Source organism: Talpa occidentalis, unplaced genomic scaffold (assembly GCF_014898055.3).
Source record: "Talpa occidentalis isolate TD23 unplaced genomic scaffold, MPIMG_talOcc4v2.1 talOcc4.6, whole genome shotgun sequence".
In the NCBI taxonomy this organism is placed as follows: Eukaryota; Metazoa; Chordata; class Mammalia; order Eulipotyphla; family Talpidae; genus Talpa; species Talpa occidentalis.
The window spans coordinates 45097122-45117391 of record NW_023604972.1 but is presented as its reverse complement, the minus strand read 5'-3'; the positions used below and the strand labels follow the sequence as shown (position 1 = coordinate 45117391).

The 20270-nt window shown below is 38.9% G+C and overlaps 1 protein-coding gene across 1 annotated transcript in view; it reads right to left on the bottom strand.

The window, feature by feature from the left end:
• Window positions 1–20270, bottom strand: part of SEPTIN11 (septin 11) — a 136806-nt gene that overhangs the window by 107275 nt on the left and 9261 nt on the right. Inside the window, exon 2 of the mRNA XM_037529188.2 lies at window positions 1676–1807. The gene's annotated coding sequence lies outside the window, so the exon portion shown is untranslated. The remainder of the gene's footprint in view (window positions 1–1675; window positions 1808–20270) is intronic.

Sequence of the window (20270 nt, the reverse complement as noted above, 5' to 3'; positions counted from 1 at the left end):
GATGTTATCTCTTCTACTCAAACCATATTGCAAATGAGCCACAGGGCAGGAAAAGAAGAGGTGGAAGAAAAGCAATTTCCTTTAAATAAAGTGGCACAGGCATAGGACACATCACCAGTGCTCATAATCAACTGCAAAAACTCACTTAAATAAACATACTCAGCCGCGTAGAAGTTAGGATATGTAATCTGTTATATAGCATCAATATGTCTGCCTAAAACTAAGTGGGGGGCCCTATTTGTAAAAAAGAAGAAATAATAAATGGAAACTGGGGGCAAAATCACCAGTCTCAGAGGTAATAGATTTACATGTTTAAAATAGTAACATAAGATGTTATAGAATGAAGTCTCCTACTCTCTACCATCTGTCTAATCCCTACTCCTCTCCCCCAGTGGTAAATACTTCATTAGTCTCTTGTGTATCTTTCCAGAGTTTTCTTAAGCAATTTTATGCAAATAAAAATATATATTCTTATTTCCTTCCCATCCCATGTTTTATAGAAGAAAAACATAATATGTATATCATTTTATACGTTTTTAAAATTTAACAATGTATTTTGCATTCTTTTATACAGCTGCCTCATATTTTTAAAGATGTATCATCTTCACTTATTTAATAGTCCCTTTGATAAATTCAGAATTGTTTCTAATCTTTGGCTATTACAAATGAAGCTGCAATAGTAATCTTGTGCTTGTCATTTTGAACACGTGAAGGATACATCTTTAAAATACATTTCTAGAACTGGAATTAGCCAATCATATAATATCAAGTCAATCATTTGATCTGAGTCACACTATCTTTACCTATAACGTGAAGTTCACATTTACCTCATAAATGAAAATTTTATATTATCTATGAGATCATGTCATTATAATGAAATAACTAAATGTAAAATTCTATAATATATAAAGAAATAAAATAGTTAAGGACATCTGTTCACGTTTGGGCTCAGCAGAATGACTCCCACAAAGAAGGGCAGTGAGAAGAAAAAGGTCCATTCCTCCATCAATGAGGTAGTCACCAGAGACCATACCATCAACATTCACCAGCACATCCATGGAGTTGCCCGTTGAGCACTAAAATGGTAGGACTTAAAGCCTCCCTGGTGGTGCAGGGGTTAAAAACAATGCTATCAAGCTATCGCCTGCCACTGCAGCAGGAGTCTGATACCCAGCCAAGTTCTATTCCCAGCCAGCCACGGAGCTGATCCACATGGCGCAGCAGACCTCTCTTGTTTCGCCCAATGCTCCCTTCGGCAGTATATTTCAGTAGATCTGCCTGTTCTGTTCCCCACCCTGTCTCTGGTGAATCCTCTCAGCCCCCGCACCTCTGGCCTGTACCCCAGCTCTTGTACGCATATATAAATAAATCTTTTAAAAAAAAGATTTATTTATTTATTTATACAAGCACTGGGTATAGTCAGAAGCGCGGGAGGGTGAGAGAATTCACCAGAGCCAGAGCGGGGAGCAGAGCAGGCAGAAGGACCGAAGTACACTGCTGAGGGGAGCAGCGGGCGGCAGGAGAGGTCTGCGCGCCATGCGGGACCCTCTCGCCAGCCGCCAGGGATCCAACCGGCACTGCAGAGGCTGTGGGCAGCTTCACAACCCAGCACTCAACCGCTGTGCCACGGGGGAGGCCCTATAAATAAATCTTAAAAAAAAATGATAGGACTCACCTTCATTCTCCAAATTTCTGTCAGTCTTCTCTCCTTGGCCAATGAGTATGGATATACCTGTTGGTAGAGCCTACCAAAATTCCGAGCCACAGGTATATTTGGAACTACTCTTTCCAAAAGAAGAGATAAGGGCTGCGGGGCAAGCAAAAGTCACAGTATGATGAGGATGCTGTTTGTATTAGAATATGTCTGAAATAAGGATATAAATTTATGATTATAAACTCTAGATGATAACAAAGAAGGCATTAAGTAAATGTGTTTTTATATTTAAACAGAAGTTGGGAGTCCAGGGGAGTTATCTTTAATACTAAGCAAAATGCTTCTGTTAAGACAAGAGGCCCAGAATCCACAGATAGTATGGCTGCATGGAGCAGATGGGGGAGGACAAAACCCCCACCTACATAGACGACCAGGTGCCATAGAAGACCAGAGTGTAACTTTATAGCTGCTGGAGTCCTACATCAAGCTTTTCTCAAACAAGTGAGCCAAAATCTTCAGCATACCAGTCTGAGGTGGAGCTCAGGGAAACACTTCGCTATTCTAGCACAGTGTCCCTTTCCCATTCACCTACCTCTCCACCCCACCCCACCCCCCACCATCTGCCAGAACCTTCTTGCCATCATAAGGATTCCTCCTCTCACCACCACCCAGGGGCCAGTATTCTCCCCTTCCATTTCTCCCTCTATCTTTTCCTTCTTAGGCTCCAAAAGGGATAGCTGGAGAGAGCTCCCTAAGGAGGCTTTTCTAGGATTACTGGGAGCAGATGTTAAAGTGGAGCTTGGGGTGCAAAATGTTGAGTAGAGAGTGAGAAGTGGAATGAAGCAGGACTGGACTGAGGGAGTTCTCTGCTCACCCCATGGGGAGTTCTGGAGAAACTATTTCTCATCTGAGTTGTCCCTCTACTGGCAAAGATGGCTGAGCCTTTGAGCCCAGCTTGCTCAGTCACTGGCTGGGCTGCTTCTGGAGACTGTGACCTTCTGAGGGGCATTTCAGTACAGAAAGCAGATGCTCAAGAAGCTGTTTTTATTTTTTATTTTATTTTATTTATTTATTTATTTATTTATTATTTATTTATTTATTTTGTGGGACCCTCGCCAGTGGCTGGGGATCGAACCGGCGCTGCAGAGCCTGCGGGCAGCCTCACAACCCAGCGCTCAACTGCTGTGCCACCAGGGGAGGCCCCATTTTATTTTTTTAAAGATTTATTTATGCATACAAGAGCTGGGGTACAGGCCAGAGATGCAGGAGGTAAGAGGATTCACGAGAGCGGGGAACAGAACAGGCAGATTGACTGAACTACACTGCTGAGGGGAGCAGGGGCAAGTCAGGAGAGGTCTGCTGTGCCATGTGGGTTGCTCCCTGGCAGGCGGGGGATCAAACTCGTGCTGCAGAGGCTGCGGGTTGCTTCATAGGGCGGTGCTTAACCCTTTACGCCATCAGGGAGGCCCTTGGCTGTCATTTTAAGGTGAATTTTCTATTTTTAAATGTTTTTCACATTTACAGGAAAGTTGTAAAGACAGTCCTCCTATAACTTATACCCAGTCTATCCTGGTTTTTAACATCATCTATTAGTATGGTACCTTTGTCACAATTAATGACTCAATATATTGATCCATTATTATTAACTAAAATCTCTATAAATATTTTCTAGTTTGTTTACCTAATGCCCTTTCCTCTTCCAGGATTGCATGCAGGACACCACTACGTTTTGTTAACATGTCTCCCTGGACGCCTCTTACCTATGACAGTTTCTCACATTTTCCTTGTTTTAATGACCTTGACCATTTGGAGGTGGATTGATCAGCTATTTCATAGAATGCCTTTCAATTTGGATATGCCTGATGTTTTCCTTATGAATAGATTGAGGTTATGCTCCTGTGGTAGGAAGATCACAGAGATAAAGTGCCATTCTTATTATATCACAGTGGCAAACCTTGACAAATTCTGCCTCAGCCAGATGATTAAGGTTAGTATCAGCAATGATGAGTCATGTCAATAGTACCATATCCTGCATCTGATGGGATGGGAGTGGCATTGGATGCTCCTTCAGGTGCTGTGTCCCTTAATATGCTCCTATCACTGTGGGTTATTTGTCTTTGAGCACTTCCTTGCTCTCTGGCACTGCAAAATGCTCCAGGCTCATCTTTTGTATTCCCTGTCCCAGTCCTAGAATCTGCCATTTTTCTAACTGTTCCTTTTACTGATGAATGGTATTTAAGACCAAGATCTGGGCACTAGGTGGGCTCACTACTAACTGGAGTGATGCTGTTCAACTGTTAAAAAAAAAAAAAGTGTGTACAGTAACCTGAGTATATGCACATGTGTATAAATGGTGCTAAATGTAGCCATTTGTATCTGTACTAAGATAAACATGAAGGTAGATTCATACTGATGTCCAGCAACTCAAATCCATTATCAATTTCATCATTCTAGCCTTCCTTGTTTGTAGCCTCCCACTCTAACAGTGGAAATGTGGCTCTCACCATCTGCCAACCATTTACTTAATTGTTCCATTTCAGTGCACATGTATAGTAGCTTCAGAATTTTTAACGTTGCCCATGAGAAACTAGAGCACAGTGTTTATGTGTTCTACATTATTTACACTTTTCTTTTGTCTTTGATCTACAGACTCTTCTCATTTCCAGAGTTACTTAGGTCAGCACTTCCTTCCTTTCCTGCCTTTCAGTGATTTGATTTCATACAGTTAGTACATAGTTACATGCCTTTGTCACACTTTGTATTCCATTCTCCTGATTTTTTTAAAATTTGCATTTTTTTAATCTAAAAAACTGTTTAACCACATTGAGATACCACCTTACACCAGTAAGAATGGCACATATCAAAAAAACAAGCAACAACAAATGTTGGTGAGGATGTGGTGAAAAAGGAACTCTCCTACATTGCTGGTGGGGGTGCAAACTGGTCCAACCACTATGGAAAGCTGTCTGGAGGTTCCTCAGTCTACTTACTAAATGGAGCTACCATATGACCCGGCAATTCCACCACTAGGGATCTACCAAAGGACACAAAAACATTGATTCAAAAGAATACCTGTACCCCTATGTTTATTGCAGCACTATTTACAATAGGTAAAACCTGGAAACAACCCAAATGCCCAAAAATAGATGACTGGATCAAGAAGATGTGGCATATAGACACACTGGAATATTATTCAGCAATCAAAAAAGATAAACTCATGACATTCGCACAGCAATGTGGATGTAACTAGAAGGAATTATGCTCAGTGAAAAAGCCAGAAGGAAAAAGAAAAATATTGGATGGTTTCACTTATAGCAAGAATATAGGGGAACCAAATAAGACATCAGTGTAAAAAAAATAATAACAGTACAAAACACAACAAAGCAAAAACACAAACATAAACCAGAGACATCCTGCAGGGGAGGAGGAGGGAGAGGGATCAGGGGGGGGAGGGAGGAGCATAGGGGACTGAGGTGATGGTGCACAGGTGCACTGGTGAAGGAAACTCTATGGGGACTACACCTGAGGGCATGGGGGAAGCAAATATTGTTTAAAAATGAACAATGGACAGCTTCACAGCACTGCGCTCAACCACCTGCGCCACCAGGGGAGGGTCAGAATGGGGGGGTTGCAATTGTATGGGGAATATAAAAATAAAATTTATTATAAAAAAATAAAATAAAATAAATATCTTCAAAAAAATAAAAATGAACAATGATGTAAAAAATTTAAAAATTGGGCCTCCCTGGTGGCGCAGCGGTTGGGCGCTGGGTTGCGAAGCTGCCCGCAGGCTCTGCAGCGCCGGTTCAATCCCCGGCTGCTCCCCGGCCACTGGAGGAGGGTCCCACATGGCGCGCGGACCTCTCCTGCCGCCCGCTGCTCCCCCAGTGTACTTTGGTCCTTCTGCCTGCTCTGCTCCTTGCTCTGGCTCTGGTGAATTCTCTCACCCTCCCGCACTTCTGACTGTACCCAGTGCTTGTATAAATAAATAAATCTTTAAAAAAAAAAAAAATTTAAAAATTAATAAAAATTTTAAAAAATTAAACAAAAATCAAATAAAAAACTGTTTAATGTTTGGGGCTACATTTTTGCATTTCCAAATGTGCACATACATGTTCTACTCTCCCTCCACCAAACACCCATGCCAATATCCCATCTATCTCCCTAATTTACATATGTTAAAGTTTATACTCTTTGTGCTGTAAAATTCTATGGATTTTGACAAATGTATAGTGGTATGTGTCCACTATACATGTGATCCATTACAGTTTCACCACCCTAAATCTCCCTCTGTATTACACATATTCAGCCTTTCCTGAATTCCTGGCAACCACCGACTTGTTTACAGGTTCTGTAGCTTTGCCTTTTCTAGAATGTCATAAAAATAGAATTACACACTATGTAGCCTTTTTAGAGTAGCTTCTTCCAGATAGCAATAATCATCATAGTTCTTTTTTACCTTTCATTCAGTATCTAACTAATTTGGGGGAGAAGCAAGTTCCTACAAAGAAAATTTTAAGAAATCTTAATTAGGCTCTGAATATTTTGGCATATTTAGAAGCTTTTTATACAGAAAGACCCTCTGCTTTCTTGGCAGCATCAAAAACTAATTTAAAAATCATTGCCATTCTTTGCAGCAAAGAATGAGAGCTTCCAGTTTTTTTAATTTAAATTTATATGACAATTAGTGTTTCAATTTTTAAAAATATGTTTATTAGTCATATGTTCATTGTAAATTCCCTGTTTAAATTATTTGCTTATTATTTCCATAAGGAATGTTTAACTTTCTTAACCTATAAAGGTTTTCATGCATGAAAAATATCAAGTGTGGTTAGAGATAAATAAAATTAGCTTTCTATCTGCAAAACACATCAAATTAAAATTGTACATAACCATTCCCCTGATAATAGAATATTATTAGGTTGTTTTAAATTTTTTTTTATTTTCTCTCTTTCCTTCCTCCCTTGTTTTCTTTCTTTTTCTTCTTTCCTCCTTTTCTTCCATTCATCCATGCCACTATTACAAAAAACACAAAATCATCTTTGCATGTGTCTAAATTTCTAGTTATTTCCTTTAAGAAATGTTCCTAAAAGTGAAATTACTGGTCTAGGTTATGAATATTTTTTAACTCTTGATACACAGAGCTATTTTTCATAAAGAATTATCTAATTTATATTGCCACTACCAATATATTTGTGTCCTTGGGTCAAGAAAGATGATTCTCTTGGGCCTCCCCGGTGGCGCAGCGGTTGAGCGCTGGGTTGCGAGGCTGCCCGCTGCCTCTGCGGCGCCGGTTCGATCCCCGGCTGCTCCCTGGCCACCGGAGGAGGGTCCCACATGGCGTGCAGACCTCTCCTGCCGCCCGCTGCTCCCCTCAGCAGTGTACGTCGGTCCTTCTGCCTGCTCTGCTCCCCGCTCTGGCTCTGGTGAATTCTCTCACCCTCCCGCGCTTCTGACTGTACCCAGTGCATGTACAAACAAAACAAACGAACAAACAAATAAATAAATAAATAAAACATGTCTCTATAAAAAAGAAAAAAAAAATTAAAAAAAAAAAAAAAGAAAGATGATTCTCTAAAAATAGAACCATATGATCCACCAATTCCACTCCTGGGCATATATCCAAAGGAAATGAAGGCAGGATCTCAAAGAGATATCTGCACTCCCATGTTCACTGCAACATTATTCACAATAGGAAGATTTGGAAACCACCTAAGTGTCCCTCAACAGATGAATGGATAAGGAAGATGTAGTATGTTTATATACAATGGAATATTATTCAGCCATGAGAGAGAAGGAAATCCTGCCATTTACAACATGAATGGAACTTAGGACATTTGGTTAAGTGTCATAAATCAGAGAAAACAAGTAATATATGATTATAACTTACACATGCAGAATCTTAAAAAGTCAAACAAATAAAAAAAGAAAGGATGGTGGTTACCAGAAGTAGGGAGTAGGGAAAAAGGGGCAATGTTGTTTAATGATACAAACTTACAATCAGTAGATAAATAATTCCTGGAAAGCGAAAGCACAACATAGTGATTACAGGCAACAATACTGTATCATAAACATCAAAGTTGCTACGAGATGGGATCTTAATTGTTCCCACCACAAAAAAAAAGATTATGTGACCTGTAGAGGTGTTAGCTAATGCTGTGATTGTTGTAATCATATTGCAACATATAAATGTATAAAATCAACAAGTTGTACACCTTAACCTTATACAATGTTATATGTCAATTATATTTCAACAAAATATTGTTTTTAAAGAAAAGAAAAATGATTCCCTTTGCATGTACCTGGCATTGTCCAGCAAATGTCTTTCTGGTCCTGGGGCAAGGACCAAGGGCTTAAATCTGTGCATATATGTACAAAAGATCTAGTGTGGTTTTTCTCTGTTATCATGTGCAATTAAGAATTGGTTTTTGGGCCTCCTGGTGGCGCAGCAGTTGAACGCTGGGTTGTGAAGCTGCCGGCAGCCTCTGCAGCGCCAATTTGATCCCCGGCTGCAGGGCAAGGGTCCCACATGGCTCGCAGACCTCTCCTGCAGGTGTACTTCGTCAGTCTGCCTGCTCAGCAGTGTACTTCGTCAGTCTGCCTGCTCTGCTCTCCGCTCTGGCTCTGGTGAATTCTCTCACCCTCCCCTACCTCTGACTGTACCCAGTGCTTGTATAAATAAATAAATAAATAAATCTTTTAAAAAAAAAAGAATTGGTTATTGTCATACCTACAACTTTCTCCAATATTCATTCTATTCTATTTCATTATTTTTTAGAACTTCTATGTAAACTGTGCTTGTTCATGCAATACCTTACAAACTAATAATACATTTTAAATTAAATAGGGACATATTAACAACAAACAACAACATTCTTGTCAGATATACTTACTTAGAAAAGACACACTCAGAAATGCTTAAAGGAATTCAATCCAAGCACTAAAGGATACAAAATATCTAGCATTCTTCTGTAGGATTTTCATGTTAGATAAAGTTAAATAGATGAACTTCTCATGATTAAACAATTATGAAATCATTGAATGATCGTCAAAATTTTTATATTTATACACAAGTTACATATAGGCTCTTCTGCTTATTTCTTCAAGAAAATGGTACTCAATTTATGAGTACTCAATTCACATGGAAATAGAAATGTGTCTTCAGTATAGAAACTATAAAAAGGAGATATAAGAAAGTAAGAAAAAAAGCAAAACTTCCTTAGCAAATATTATTTTTCTATATGAAATTTTAGTATTACCTAAAGATTTCCCACTGACAAAATTTTCTATATATTTTAGATGCCTCATAAAATTATTTAAATAAGCTTTGCAGGGTATAAACATCTAAACATTGGCTAGAACCATGAACATCTGTTTTGTCAGATATAATAGTTACGTTTGGTGGGGTCCTATTATAGGATCTGTTAGGTGGTAATTGTCACAGCATTTGTGTTATGGGGGTTTTCCCAAAAGCAAAACCTGAAGTAAGACATTCTGTGCAAGTATTTCTTTGAAAGGTGATCCCAGGAAACACAAATGAAATAGTGGACAAAGTGAGACAGGAGACAAAAGCCTATACAGTGTTATTAATGAACAGGGTACCTCTATATAGAACAGGGGTCCAATCTAGCTGGGAACCCACTTAGGAACTATGCTAATGTGCTTCTGAATTGTTCCACTGAGTCCAAAAGATTGGCTTTTCTTTGTTGGAGGGCTGTACTTGGGGACATTAAATCCCTGGTACTTTCAGGCTGTTCAAGTCTCTATACACCAAAGGAAAGCCCAGGAGCAGTGAAGGAGACAGAGGCAGGCTCAAGGTGGGCAGCTAACAGGACATGAAAACTATCCTCTGCAGCTATACTGTGCTAAGGGGCTGTAGGACAAGGCTTCAACAGTCTCCATTATGAACCTGGTTTTAAAGTTGAGAAAACTCAATCATAAACCAGACATCCTGCAGGGGAGGAGGAGGGAGAGGGATCAGAGGAAAGGAGGGAGGAGCACAGGGCACTGTGGTGATGGTGCACGGGTGCAGTGGTGAAGAAAATTCTATGGGGACTACACTGGGGCAGAGGGAGGGGAGCAAATATTGTTTAAAAATGAACAATGATGTAAAAAATAAATAATTAAAAAATATTAAATTGAGAAAACTGAAATTCTTAAAGTTTACCTGCCCAAGCTTGCATTCAAGCAAGTGACAGAAATAGGGGATCCATTTAGTGTGACTATAATCTTGTACTCCTTATTTGCTACTAAAACATGTTAATATAGGCACAGCCTCAAGAGTAGAGTTAATCTCAGAAATCTAGAGTTAGGAAGTCCAGTGGGGATTCTTGAATCTTTCCCTAGCATAAGGAAGAAATACTGCTTGTAAATCTGAAATCACAGGGCTGGATGGTTTCAGAGCAGGGCATTTAAACAATACTGCAGACTGTCATACAGTGCTCTTTCTCCTGTCATGACCAGCTCTGTGTGTTTATCTATTTACTTACTAAGAAAATAAAAAGATACATATTAATTTTTATTACAAATGTAATATACTTTCCATTTGAAAGTTAAAATTACAGAATGGCCTCATTTCTTCTGAATAGTATCATGGGTCCTATGTCTGATGGAATCTTAAAAATTATTAGATATTTGATTATTTCTGTTCTTATTGGCTAATATTTTCCATGAAGTCATTTCATACATAAAAGTGGTACAGTTGAAATTAAACTAGCAATTAAGAATAAATGAACTTCTTGCTATGGTCTCTAAGAAACTCTTTGGATTAACTAAAGTGCAATTCAATTAGCACACTAAAAATTGAATTTTATTCATGTTTACCATTTCCTCAAGGGGCTATGAACAGAGATTCCTGTCATTTTTAAAATACTAGGAAAATAATAAGATGTTTTCTCTAGTGCAAAAGGCAATATATTATGATCCATTATAAGATTGTAACTGCAAACTTTTAAAATGAGAAAAACTGTCTTTATATCATTTTTATCATCATTTCATGAGCTAATTTAATAAATCCCAGAAAATGTTCTCATTTGAGACTCTTGCTTCTGTCAAGGGAGCAACAAATCTTTTATTAAATTTTTAACTTGTAAATTAATGCCATATGTTGAGATCTGATTTAGTAAGATCAAAATCACACACATGATATGTTTCTCAGCAGGCAGACCCTATATTGACCACATTGGTGAGTTATTTTATGTATTATTTTTTGCAGTTGCTTTTTAAACAATTTTCTCATTATGTGTATTCATTTTACAAATATTTAGTTTATCTTGTGCCCCATAAATTACTTAAAGTTTTGTTCTTGTCCAAATCTGAAAGTACAATTCTTCTTTTCTGCACTCACTGTCATAAGGGTAAGGATCCATCACTTTTTATTCCCATCTTCTTGAGGTGATGTAATTTTTTTTCATAATCTACTATTTTTCAATCCCTTTAAAGTCTAAAATATTTCTGTCAATGTCTTTGTGAATTTCCAAGAATGTCCCCCTTCCTACCTGGGTGTGGAAAGCATAAAAGGAAGAGACAAAAGATGAGAGGAGAATGGAGAGCAAGATGGAAATAAACTTTTCTAAAAGCATCAATGTAATACAAATATCAAAATGAAAGAAATAGAAAGTATTACATTTGTATCACCACTCATACTTATTTGGATAGCAGTAGCTGTTTTGTGTCAAGATCCATGGAGATTTTCTCTTGAAGAAAATTTTTATACATAATGTGATAGCTGAATGAGAGCCTCTTTTTTTTATTTTTTTTTTTTATAAGTTAACATTATTTATTCCAGAAAAGAGCTTGGAGAAAATGTTAAGAGTAAGAGGTTACAGGTTTATCCCTGGAAAGTTAAAACAGGCTGCACAGAAGAAGCAGCCATCTACTTAGCTCCATTTTTTTTCTTTTATGTAATTTTTTTTTGTTTGTTTGTTTGTTTTTGTTTTTTTTTTTATTTTTTTTTTAAATCCTTCAGACATACCTACCCCTAAATAATTTTGGGGTAATCTATTTTCCATCTCCATGGATCTGCCTTTCCCACACATTTCATGTAAACAGGCCTCATTATCCTTGAAAATGTTGATAAGAATAGCAGTGCCTTTTCACAAGTATACCTAGTAAACATTCATATGTGAAGAACAATTGAACTCTGAAAATGTCAATACTTTTATCTCTCGCATTAAGAAATACCACAAAGTAGCATAATTGCTATTGTTACAGGGCAACCTCAATGTGAAATGGGTTGCCTGACTGTGGGTCCTCACCTGCATACTTAAAGGGACTTAAATTGAGACTCAACTGTAGGCACACATAAAAAGGTTAATAAAGGGTTTATTTACAAAAAGGGGAAATGAAGAAATGAATAACCCGGGGAAAAGAGAGAGAGATAAATTGGTGAACGGGTCCTACCAGTTCCACTGAGCTGGGACCCCCCAAAAGCATGTTGAAGGCCAGTGAAAAACCAACTACCCCCCAAGGCCCACATGTCTCTGGTTATATACCAAGCCTGACTGCTTAACTGACTGCAAACTTTCATACATAAAAGTGGTACAGTTGAAATTAAACTTAGTTCCCAGCAAGCCTCCCTTCGGTGGTGATGGCATTATGGGATTTGTGGTTCTTGGTGCCTTGGATCTCTTTGGTATGGGGTGAGGGTGGGGTCCATAAAATTTGTGTTTGGGGAGTTTGTTCAGGACATCCTTTCCCCCCCAACACTATCTTCTAGCTATATTCAAAGTTTGGTACTTTTGTACTAGTACTTTCCTATAATATTCTCAAACTTTTTAGACAGCAGCTCATTTAGTAAATGCTCCTTCTCCAGCAACAATTCTTCTGCACTAAATGGGCGTCCAACAGTTCCATCCAAATCTGACGCTAACTATGCAGACCTCACGAGCTAATGGCTCAATCCTTCAAGACTGGCCCCACTACAGATGTCAGCCACAAGTCTAGGGAGCCATCAGCAATTCTAATGCATCAGTTTGACTACAAATTTAGAGGCTCCTATGACTCTCCTCTTCAGGTTTGATAATTTGCTAAAATAATTCACAGGACTCTTTTATTTTATTTTATATATTTTTTACATCATTTTTCATTTTTGCACAATGTATGCATTTTCATCTTGGTTGTAGTCCCCATACAATTCCCACCCCCTTTGTTTTGATCCTCCTCCCTTCTCCCCACCCCACATAGTGCGTCTCTGGTTTATAGTTGCTTGTTGATTTTGATTTTTACTTTATTATAATTAGTCTTTTTCCTGGTCCCTTATTTAGGTTTTCTAAATTCCTGCTAGAGTGAGACCATCCAGTATTTCTCTTTTTCTTTCTGGCTTATTTTGCCAAGCATGATCCCTTCCAGCTCCATCCATGTTGCTGCAAATTGCATGAGTTTATGTTTTTTGATTGCTAATAACTACTCTTTTATTATACAGGATAGCACTCAGCCAAATGCAAGAGAACATATACGGTGAGATCTGAAGTGGGGCGTGGGCCACCCTCCCTGTACATTGATAGAGTCACCAACCAGGAAGGTCTCTGAACCTCCCTAAAGTTTGTTTTTTTTTTAAATTTTATATATTTTTTACATAATTTTTCATTTTTGCACACTGTATGCATTTTCATCTTGGTTATAGTTTTTATTAGGGTTTCCTTACATAAACAGGATTATTAAGTCACCGACCATGTGGCTGGACTCAATCTCCCCATATTATTAGTAATCACTCCCCATTCCCACCTCCTTCCATTCCTGCCCCAGTCACCAACAATCTATTTTCCATCTCTGTGGATCTGCCTTTCCCACACATTTCATGCAACTGGACTCATGAAATCAGTGGTAGTCTGTGATTGGTTTCTTTCAACCTCACATATTTTTAAGGTTCATCTGTGTTTTAGTGTGTGTCAGTACTTCATTTCTTTTCATTGTCCAATGACATTTCATTGTAGGATAGACCACATTTTCTTCATCTGTTTATCAGTTGTTGGATACTGGATTACTTCTGCTTTTTTGGCTTTTATGAATATGCTGCTACAAACCCTCATGTGCAAGTTTTTATGTGAACATGTTTTCATTTCTCTTGGATATCTGAGTAGGAGTAAAGTTGCTCTCTCATATGGTATCTCTATATTTAACCTTCTGAAGAGTTGCCAGACTGTTTTACAAAGCAGAAGCACTATTTTTCATTCCCACCAGAAGTGTATGAAGAACATTGAGATGTATATCTCCATAGATGAAGAAATAAAAATCTTTTCCTTGGTCCAATTTTTTAAAACTTAGAAAAGACTTTTTGTTTTTAGCCTGGGCTGGGTCAGCTGCTGACCTGTTTTCTCATCTTTGCTGTTAGAAGAAGGGCCACACATGGGGCCTCCCCTGGTGGCGCAGCGGTTGAGCGCTGGGTTGTAAGGCTGCCCACAGCCTCTGCAGTGCTGGTTCGATCCCCGGCCACTGGCAAGGGTCCCACAAAAAAAAAAAAGAAGAAGAAGAAGAAGAAGAAGAAGAAGAAGGGCCACACATGAAGACGGCTACCCAACACATGACTATGGGGAACAGTGTTTCCTAGAAAGGCATACACTGAGCAGATAAAATGCTGCCACGGAAATCTAAAATGTAAGGATAGTGTTCATCTCTATGGGCAACTGTAAATGTGTAGGAGCTGGGAGGGTGCTGCTGGCATTTTGTAGGGTCTGGGATCTGGAGGTGTAATGTCCTGAAATGTACAAGACAGTTCCATTCAATAAAGATTTGGCTCACCCAAAGACCAGCCAGTGCTCCAGTTGATAAACCCAGTTCTGTCATAATAAGCTTCCCTGTGTTAGTTGGGGACAAGCCTATTAAAAATAAAGATTTTATTGTCAGCTTTTTTTGCAGCTTGGTGTGGCCATGTTACCATATTCTAGCCAGTGGAATGTAAGCAGAAGTGTTGTGTATAACTCCTCAGAGGTGTCTTTGGCAAACAGGTTGTGTCTGTCTCCCTTCCTGACAGCCAGAATGCAGATATGATTGGTGCTGGGACAGTCATCTAGACTATGGAATGGAAATCCCATTTTGCAAAACAATGGCCACAATAAGATGGGAACCCAGGAATATAGTGACTGTAAACATACTCTAGAGCACCTATGGACGTGTGTGAAGAAATAACCTTCTATCTCAATAAGTCATTGTTATTTGGCTTTTGGGCTGTCCTAGCTGAGCCAAATCCTACCTACTATAAGTGTGTAGTCCCCTTTATCTGAGGGAGATGGATTCTAAGACCCTAGGTTGATACCTGAAATCTTGGATTATACTGAACCCTGCACACACGCACAGACACACACACACACACACACACTCATACACATACATACACACTGTTTTTTCCTATACATACCTATGATAATATTTAAATAGGCACAATAAAAGATGAACAATAATAACTAAGAGTAGAATATAACAATTATAATAATATGCTGTAATAACAGTTATATAAATATAGTCTTTTTCTCTGTTCAAAATATATTTGTACATAATATGTTTGGACCATGGCTGGCCACAGGCATCTAGAACCATGGATAAGGAGAGAATAGCTGTACTATGTGACAGACACCATCCTGTGAAAATGTTCTATATGCATTAAATCAATGTCTCCCAACATCAAATCAATGAGATTCATGCTAATTCTCCTTCCCCCATTTTGAGATGGAAAACAGTAGCTCAGAAAAATTAACCAGCTTGGCAAGTTCACACAAATTACACACAGGACACTCTGCCTCCAGAACCCATACATAAAACTGGCCTGCAGAGACATCAGCTAATTAATGAACTCAGAATAAAATAATAATGTTAAACCAAACTTACAATAATATGTAATTAATAAGCAAGAACTACAATCACAACCTTAGCTACCTCAGTATTATAGTGATGATGCATAGGAAAGTAGCCTGCTGAAATTTGAGGGAAATCCAACTCTCTGCATATATGTATTTGCCAAGAATTCTTGTGACTGCCAGACTTTTAGTAGAGTGCTAAATTAGATTCCTTAATATTCTGTAGATACGTACCAATTACAGTTCACTGATATTAGATTTTAATAAGGGCTACTAAGTAGACTTTAGCTTCAGGTATAAATTACAATATGTGATATTACACAGCCTTCAGACGTAACAAGCAAGGATCTTCATTTGTTAAATTTATAGTCATGAGAACCTACAGTTGATAACATGAGAACAGACGATACCATGACAATCATTCTTGTGAAGAACTATGTAAAATTAAAAAAGGCTGTTGCTTTAAATCAATAGCCCTCTGAAATGCAAATCAAAACTACCATGAGATACCATCTCACACCAGTGAGAATGGCACATATTAAAAAAACTAGCAACAACAAATGTTGGCGAGTTTGTGGAGAAAAAGGAACTCTCCTGCACTGTTGGTGGGAGTGCAAACTGGTCCAACCACTATGGAGAGCTGTGTGGAGATTTCGGGACCTACTAAACATAGAGCTTCCATATGATCCAGCAATTCCACTCCTAGGTATTTACCCAAAGGACACAGAAACATCAATTCCAAAGAGCACCTGCACCCCTATGTTTATAGCAGCCCTGTTTATAATAGCTAAGCTTTGGAAACAACCCAAATGCCCAAAAATAGATGACTGGATCAAGAAGATGTGGTACATATACACCATGGAATATTACTCAGCATTCAAAAAAGATAAACACATGCAATCTGCAGCAACATGGATGGCGCTGGAAGGGATCACGCTCAGCAAAATAAGTCAGAAAGAAAAGGAAAAATACCAGATGGTCTCACTCATAGCAGGAATCTAGAAAACTTAAATAAGGGGCCAGGAAAATGAATAACTATAAGAAAGTGAAAATCAAAATCAACAAAAAACTATGAACCAGAGACACTCTATGGGGGGTGGGGAGCGGGGAGGGGAGGGGTTGGGGTCAAAATAAGGGGGTTGCAATTGTATGGGGAATATAAAAATAAAATTTATTTAAAAAAAAAAAGAAAAACACAGGTGAGGCGTGCACAGTGGCGGTAGATGGCAGATTTCTTTTTCTAAGGAAAGGGAGAGAAAAGTGATTATTTGTACCTCTGGATATTGAAGGAATCTTGAATAATCTTTAGGATTCTACCAAAAGGAGACGAGAGAAATAACCAGACTGAGGAAGAATAACAAAAACACAAAGCTGTGGGGGAAATGATGCAGGCTTAGGGAGCAATAGTTTTCCCAGAGCAATATAATTATTTGAAATTATGTGCATATACTGCTAAACTAATGGACACTATAAAAAACACATAGAAATTATGTGGGAAAAAAGAAATTGTAAAGGTACTATTAATAATAAGTTTGGGAAACATTAAATAGGTTAAGAACAGTTAAGAACTAAAGCTGACCAGTTTCCTAGCTTTCTAATGTCTAACAAAACAAAACGGAACAATTTACTTAGGCTTGTCTGGGTTCTTTACTTTTTCCAGGAGAGAGATAATACGAAAAATGAGGGCGGATAAATCATGATATCCTACTTGGGAATATTTTTGAACTAGCCATCTATAAATATAAAAATTATAGTCACACTTGTATGTAGCACACACACACCCAAAAGGTATTATTAATCATGATGGCTTTTTTTTTTTAAAGATTTATTTATTTATTTATACAAGCACTGGGTACAGTCAGAAGCGCGGGAGGGTGAGAGAATTCACCAGAGCCAGAGCGGGGAGCAGAACAGGCAGAAGGACCGAAGCACACTGCTGAGGGGAGCAGCAGGCGCAGCAGGAGAGGTCTGTCACGTCATATGGGACCCTCGCAGGTGGCCGGGGATCGAACTGGCACTGCAGAGGCTGCGGGCATCTTCCCAGCCCAGCACTCAATCGCTGCGCCAGCAGGGGAGGCCCCTCATGATGGTTTTTTACACTACAATCAACTAATACCAAAAATCCCAATATATACTTTAGAAGAAGCTCATCTTGATCACTACAGAGAGAGAATGAAAATCTCTATTTCAAATGTCTTCCATTACTTCAAATATGAAGGCCAGTACTTGTCAGAAGCAGTAGGATGATGCTGTTTTAAGGCTGATATTGCTGAATTTTCATTCTAGGTGTTGTCCTTTCCTCTTGGGCTTACAGTATTCTTACCTTGGCTTAAAGTTTAGCATTAATTTAAATTCAGTTTCTTTGTGAGAATGATTTTTAATCATTTGCCTTCTGGATGAAGATGAATTTGAAATACATAAATATAATCCATAAATCTACTCCATAGGCATACAAATAGCACTAAAGGTTTAGTATATACTGAAAGCAAACTGGTAAGGATGCCACTAAAGACACTTCCAGTTGTAGCATCCTCGCTGAGGGCACTTCCCTTATTGCCTGTAATGTGCTGGTCCAAGTGAGAACACTCATGTCCATCTGTATGTGTCCCGACCCGTGGGATTCGTAGGCACGAAAAGAGAAGGGCTGGGGATGAAATGAGGGGCTTGAGACAACTTGACACTAGCGCATGCTTCTTTATTTTTCCTTTTCCTTCTCTTACTTTTCCATGTCTTTCTTTTCCCTGTCTTTCTTACTTCCCTGGCCTTCTCTCTGCTCCTCTCGCAGCACTCTCCTCTCTCGTGGTTCTCCTCTTAAATCTCTTTTCTTCTCTCCTCTCTCTCCCGCGTTCTCCTCTTATATCCTGGTAGCTACTCCTCCCATACCTCCCAGTCTCATGTGATTTACAGGAAAAACCTGTGGTTCTCCGAAAGCGAATCGGTAAAGCAAAACGGTAAAGCAAAACTTAACTCATGGCACGCATACGCAACACGGCGCATGCTCCGGACAGCTCCGGACATGTGTGTATGCGAGGAACCTCCCTTTCTAGTGTATGAAATATGAGTGTGGCACCAGACATATAGACATTCAATAAACATGTGCTAAGTAAATGAAGGGGGAAGAGAGAGAGATTTCTCTAGCTAGATTTGGATAATCTTTTGATCTTGTAATATGAAGAGCCACTGCAAACTTGTTTTTGAAGCTTTGTTGTTTTAACATGAGCATGACATGATCATATCTGGTTTTCAGTCTTATACAGTGAGCAGCAGGATGGAGGATGGACTGAAGTTGAAGAGGAAAGACTAGAGACAGGAGACTGGGAAGGAAGCCAGCTAACAGTCCAGGTGGAAGATGCAAAGGCCTATAGTCAAGGGAATGGATTTGCGATAACGTTCAGGAGGACATGAAATTGACAGGACTTGATGACGAATTGGCAGTGAAGGTAAAGGGAGTGTTTGGGATTAATTCAAGTTGCCTATTTTGGATGCCTGTGAACTCAATTATACATGGACAGGGATTTGGGGTGAAGGGAGGGATAATGAAGGCTCATCTGGACAGGCTGAGTTTGGGTTTAGAGAACAAGAAGTTGGCAATGTAGGACAAGAGTTCAGGAGGAAGGTCTAGGTGGAGCTACACATGTGTAGGTGATAATTAAAATAACATTTGATGAGACTTCTCTCAAGAAAACAAGAGGATATATTTAAAAGGGGAGTTTATCTTTTTACTTCTCAGCTTTAAAACTCTGTTGCCCACCTTGATCTAAAAGAAAATAAAAAAAATAAAATAAAAATAAATAAATAAAAGATAAAATCCAAAGGTCTTGATTTGATACTTAAAACCCTCTCCAATCTATGACCAACCTATCTCTTGCTCAGTCATTGATTCAACCCACCAGTCTTTACAGAGAGCCTGGATGTGCCATCATGCGTGTTGGGGACAGAGAGATGAATAAGTCTTGGTCACTGTCCTGAATGTGGTCTACTGGGGAAGAAAGACAGCAAAACAGACTCCTAGGATTCTTTAAAATAAGGATAGTAATAGATACAACCTCATATGTTTGTAGCAAGGATTAAGTGAATTCATACATATAAAGACCTTCAAACAGTGCTAAATATAAGATAGGTTTTATTAGGGGATCCTGGGAGTGGGGGTGTGGCTCTCTTGATTGGGCAACAACAAGCTGGCTATTACAGAAAACTGAAGTTAGCCAGAATAAAGAGAGAAAGGTAAGGTAGGAGAAAGGTATTTCTGAACTTGTTCCTGTTCCCTTGTGTTATGGGTTGAAGAGTGGGACCCCAAAAGACATGTCCATGTCCAAATTCCTGGAATCTCTGCATGTTACCTTATTTGTAAAAAGGCAAATATTTGCAGGTATAATTAAATCAAACATCTTAGGATCAGTTTCATACTGAATTATCCAAGTGGACGAAATTTAATAACAAATGTCCTTGTAAGAGAAGAGAGGTGCACAAGAATGCAGAGAACAGGAGCTGGAGGAGGAAAAGAAGAATCTCTCCTAGAGTCTCCAGAGGGAACACGGCTCTGCCAACTCCTTAATGTCCAGTGTCTAGTCTCCAGAACTGAGAGAGTAAGTTTCTGATTTCTGTTATTTGAAACCCACCCTGTTTATGAAAATGCATTGTAGCAACCTCAGGAAACTAATATGCCTTGTTTTTCTGAGTCCTCCCCATAACTAACATTTCATTAGTGGTGACGAGGATGCTGTACTGGCCCTGCTGGAGCCTGTGTTCTGGTTGTGGGGGACACACACATAAAACAGTTATTTTTAATAATTTATTATTAGAGGCTGTGAAAGTTAAGCTTCAGC